This window comes from Gavialis gangeticus, unplaced genomic scaffold (assembly GCF_001723915.1).
Source record: "Gavialis gangeticus isolate Ggan-Ray unplaced genomic scaffold, GavGan_comp1, whole genome shotgun sequence".
NCBI classification, from domain to species: Eukaryota; Metazoa; Chordata; order Crocodylia; family Gavialidae; genus Gavialis; species Gavialis gangeticus.
Window position 1 is genome coordinate 32,332,253 of NW_017729026.1, and position 5,630 is coordinate 32,337,882.

The 5,630-nt window shown below is 41.2% G+C and overlaps 1 protein-coding gene across 2 annotated transcripts in view; it reads right to left on the bottom strand.

Moving 5' to 3' along the window:
- The window catches only part of PRDM1 (PR/SET domain 1), a 143,402-nt gene extending 138,489 nt beyond the window's left edge, over positions 1–4,913 (bottom strand). The window contains exon 1 of one of the 2 annotated variants that reach the window (XM_019520155.1): positions 4,710–4,913. The gene's annotated coding sequence lies outside the window, so the exon portion shown is untranslated. The remainder of the gene's footprint in view (positions 1–4,709) is intronic. The other variant, XM_019520150.1, reaches the window with a different exon arrangement.
- Positions 4,914–5,630: the final 717 nt, after the last annotated feature.

The window sequence follows — 5,630 nt, forward strand, 5'->3', positions numbered from 1 at the left end:
TGCATGTGCACACACACATCCTCAAATGTCTCCTCCCAGTCCCCCAAAATCATACCTACAGCTGTCTAAAGATGCCATCTACTCCATCTACTGATATTTGACTGTGTTAAGAAAAACAACTTTTGTTACAGAATTATTGAAAATATTTGGACAAAAAGCCTTCAAATTGCACTATTCTTTTAATATGAAAGAAAACTTTATGAAAGAAAACTGTAACACAGTGCTCCTGTGTTTGTCAAGATTCAGTTTAGTAATGCTGTCCTCTCAAATGATCATTAGTCAACTGAACAATAAAGAGAATCAATTATTCTCAGCTCCACTGGGCAAATAGTGCTTTCTCTTTTAATGCAGAAAATGTACAAACTCTAAATTTTAATGCATTACTATTGATGTGGCAGTCTGGTTAAAAGAAGTTTCATGATATTTCATAGTCATGGCAATATCATTTTTGAGGAAGATGATGTAGGGGGAAACCTTTCTAAACTCCTTCACATCAAACAAGCTGTTAATAAGAGGGTTGCCAGCAACAGTATTTTGGAACCTTTAATCACAACCTTAGTATCATCAGGAAGCTATTTATAACACACCTACATCTGGTAAGGGAGGCAAGACTGGAATGTTTCTAAATGTAATGACAGTCCTATTCAGGTGTGATTAAAAATGTCTGATTTTAAGAAGGGCAAATACATTTAAGGGCTCCAAGAGGGATTACAACATATATAATTAATAAGACATACATGTTAGTATAAAAGAAAAGTCACTACAGACTACATGGGGGAGGGAAATAAGGAAAACGTTATCCCATTTTTGTTGCATGCTTCTGGAATGTGGGTAGATCATAGTAAAACTTTAAGTGGCAAGAAGATTAAAGGAAAATCATTAAAGCCAAAAAGGACACTAAAATCATCTGGTGTAAGTCAGTGTATCTCCACTGGTTTCAGTGGGGCTGTGCCAATTACACCAGCTGAGGTTCTGGCCTGACAGCTTTACAGAAGGTACAGTCAGTTAAATATGTGCTCTACCTAGAAACAATGTTTCTATAACAGTAAAAGCACATCTTGTCCTAACTAGAAGCTTCTTTCATGTTGCCCTCTTTGCTTTATGTAGCCTTATAGGCATTCTCTTTAATCAAAGATACAAACTTAAGTACATCATCCATCACGGTTTATTATTTATTATTTTATAGCATCCACAGGTGTGCCAGGCAGTCTACAGAAATATCGCAAGATTGATCTTAAAATACACAGGTCAATCATTCAGCTAAGAGTGTTTCTGCTTCTTTTGGAAAATAGTCCCAATTATTTCAGTGAAGCTCCTCACAGTAGTGATTCTCTGTTTGTTAGTGATAGTAAGATCTGGTACTAAGTGATGGACTCAAAGAAGGTTAACAAACAGAAAAACATAACCCATGGAAAAACAGTAATAACCTGAGTCAGTTTAGACATATATGTTCATACATCCTTGTACATCAAAATTAATCATGTGCATGTTTGCTTTATACATGATGCCGTAGAAATGGATCTTAAAGGCTTTTGGTCTTTAAGGTAAAACTTTATCAGGTTACAATATTATTATGAGCATAAATTGAACATAGAGTCTAACATGACACACTATTTCAGTAAAAATATCTTGTAAGAGTGCCTTTAATAAGAATGATGAATATCAGCAAAAAATCTTAAATAGTAGCACTTCTGCTGTTTCACATATAAGCATACATCTCCTGCACTGAAAAAATAACTGTACAATCGAACAAACATTTGTCTGGTGTTTAAAACAAAAGGAAAAATGGAAAATTATGCTAACTCTGAAAATGAAATATCTGCTAGATTCAAAGTGAGTAGTATCAGGGAGGAGGGAAAAATAGATTATACTAGTTCATTTCTTGACAGCAAAAACAAATACCAATAAACACTATTTACCTAAGTATCTTAAAGCTAGTAAAGCACTATGGTAATATTAAGAAACAGGAACCAATTATCATACTCTCCAAAGTATCAGCTGGAAATGTCATGCCTACACATCAGATATTTTCCTATGTATAGGTTAAAATCATTGAACTCCTGGATTTAATGCCTGAGATGTACAGATCTCTAACACTAATATATAAAACGTATTCACTGAAATCAGTATAATCTAACATATAATGTGTGTGTGTGTGTCTGTGTCCATGTGTCTATTACTTTTCTTTGTACTATCTTCTGCCCTCCAACCACTTCATAGTAGTACTTCAGGTTTTGTATTCTACTTTTTAAAAAGTTAATATTACATTTATCTGGTGTTCTGGTTACTACATGATCAGCATACTATAAAACTGGAGAAATATTGTAGGGTGTTTTATTTATGTACAATTTTCAGAGAAGTAATCAGTGAATTTTAATACTTGGCTACTGCCATCTTTAAGGCATACTTTAGAACCTTGTTGATTTGCATCAGTCTGCTAACAAGTGCTGTTCATTTTGCAATTGCAGAAACATGAAATATAATCTATTTACCAGAGAAGCCTACGTTTAGTTTTTAAAATATAGTTTATACTCTGAATATTTGCAAACATAACAAAAAAGCACTATAGTGTATACAGTAGTATATTTTATTTAAGGAATAAAACTTAAAAAAGTGAGATCTTACTGTACAATACTGTATTATAAAGAGTTTGCTAAGAACATGGGTGATCCTGTAACTTTTTATTTATATGATTTATATAGAATGACTATTCAACTGAAAAAGTGGTTAAAGGACAGGACTTTTGGCAAGATTTAGTAGGCCTGGGAATCAGCAAAAATGAAAATTAATGAGAATCTTCTGTAGTAACCCTCTTAATAAAATTTCATACCCTAAGGTAATGTTTCTTTTTCCTTACATTTTAGCATTGTATTTTAATGCTATCTTTTAATTCTGTGAGGAAAAATTACATGAGAATAGAAACAATCAAAAACTAAGAACCTAGAAGATTTGCTTTAATTTAAACAAACAGAACAAAAAACCCACAAACCTCCCAAAAAAGGAAAGCGTATTGTTGCTTAGGATCTGGCAGAGAGAAATATATATCCCCCTGGATAATAATTCCTCTAATATTAATTGCTTTCTAAAAGTAAATTAAGTATGATTTTAGAGAATTTACAGTCTTCTGCTGTTATATAGTAGCTGACTGATAAGAATAATAAACCCTTAAAAAACCCGAATCAAAACAAAAAAGAAACCAGACACATTCCTGATCATTTCCTCCCAGCACAATTTACAAGAGTTACAGAATTTGTTACATTTGGCATGCATGTTACACCTGCTTAACTACTTTTTTACAAGTAATGTGCTCTTTTTGTACAGGGTTGTGTAAGTATGAGTTGGTGGGATTCCGAGTCCCAAACAAAAATATAAAAGTAGAAATTTAGGACAATAGAAATATTTAGCACTAAACGCATGTGAAACATGACATAATCCTCATGGAACTGTTTTAATTAACTCAATTTGGTCATGCCAGAAAATCTTGTCAAAATTATTTATGTATTTTACAAGCTCTGATCATTGTGTTGGAATTAAGTTTTAATATTTATCATCGCAAGGCAAAACATAAATTCACTTGACAAGTGTTAAGATTTGAGTTAATTTGTCAGTCCCGATTATTACTAGGAAAGACATTCAGTTTATTAAAGGCAGCTACTGTGTGATAAGGATGGGGTAGATACTATTAACCACCTCGTTTAAATAGCCTGAGCTGGCATTATGCCCAAGTCCTTCAGATCAGCATATCAACGCACTTGTTACTGGCAGAGACTCATTTAAAAAGAAAAAAAAGGCGGGGGGAGTTGAATTCCCTCGGAACTAAACATACCATAGACATTTCTCTTTCTAATTAAGCGACCAGGCTAGGAGAATAAGCAGCATTGTGTCCTCCTGTTTTCCTTTGCTAGACAGGAGGCAGAAAAAAGCAGGGCAGACAAATAAAGGAACATTATCTTCCTCAACAGATAAAAAATGAAGAGGCAGAAGGATGTTGGAGAGCTCATTTGAACTTGCTTTGCGTTACATATGGGAGCACTCAGTTTTGCTTATGTCAGCGTTGCAGTTGCCTCGCCTAACCCTCCTCACCTTAAAAAAACTCTTGCTTTCACTTAACTAAACCCATGGAAAGCAGAAAAAAAAAACACCAAACCCTGATGCATAATCCAAGGAAGGATTCTCTTGCTGTTTATTTTCAAAAAGACTCATCTTTATTTCTACTTCGCTTCCAGTTCAGACAAGATCCATGCTACACAGAAATGCACAACCGTTTTAGAAAGCTACTAGCAGCAGTGAGGGTGGCTCTGAATGTACAAGCAGGTTTATTATTTTTTTCCCCCCGGATTACAGCAAAGCTAAATTTATAGGCAAGCTCGAGGCGTGGGAGCTGGGCATGTTCCTTTACATGTGTGCAAAAACAAGATCCCGCATCTCCTAGTCTACCACTTCTTCTGGAGTTGGGGGGAGGGTTGGGAAAGCATATCCTCCCTAGACAGGAAGAGTTCTTCGAGCGCCGCTGAGCATCCCAGGGTGCAAGGCCAGCAAAGCCCCCGGGTGCTGCAGCTCTGCCTGAGCCCGTGCGCCCAGCCCTGGGCCGGGATCGCGGCCCCCGGGGCAGGTCTCCCGCGCCGGGCCCTTGGCCCGCCTGACAAACACCCACATCGCCGCGCACAACGCGGCCTTGAAGGTTTACCTCTGGTGAAAACGTGTCTTACCTTTGGCAAACCGTCCCTCCAGGCGGCTTCAAGGGAAAGACCTGGGGAAACAAAACAAAGCAAAAGGGCAAATGTAACAGCCCGGAATGTGCATCCAGCCCCTACTCGGGAGGGTTTTTTTAGTTTGCCTAGGCTAGTTTCCCGCCCCCCGTCCCCCCGATGAAACTGCGCAAACTTTCGCGTGACCACTTTATTTCTTTCCCTGGGAAGCAACAACCCCCCGGTTGTCCAGTGAAGGCGAAGGCGAAAGCGAGCACCATAGTCTCTACGCAGCTGGTCACCCTCCGGGGGGGAGGTGTTAAGCGGGGAAAAGCAGTGCCGGGGCTTGCCCCGGTCTCCCACCCGAGCCAGGTCCGTGGCGCCCGGCGGCTGCTGGACGCGAGCGCGGTCTCGCTGCGCCCGGGGGGCGAGCCCGGCTGTCAGGCTCCCCGCTTGATTTACGCGTTGAGCAAGAGCAGTTCCTCAAACATCAGCTTCCCCCCTCGATTTGCTTTTTACGTTCATCCCGGAGAGAATCCACTTCTCGAAACCGACAAGACCGGCCGGCAGCTGGAGGGGCTGCTCTGTGGGGAGCCGGGGGGGGAGCCTCCTCCCCTAGGGGGACAGGGAGACCCCCTCCCCTTCCCTCTCTGCTCTTCCCTCCCCCCACGCGAGATTCCCCCCACCTGCTCCAAGGTGAAACTGAGTCTGCCAAGTGGGTGCTTGCAAAGCACCCCCCGCCCCGCCCCAGGAGCTGGGGAGCTAGCGGGAGGCTCTGCCCGCGCCCACGGGGCTGCAGGGGAGTCTCCCCCGGGGCGCGCGGCGCGGGCCGGGCCGGGCCGGGCCGGGCGGCAGCAGGTTTCTGGGGGTGGGAGGCGGACAATGGGGCACTCCGGGCAGGGGCGGGTGCTCGGGGGAGCGCGACCCCCTCCAGCGCCGGGG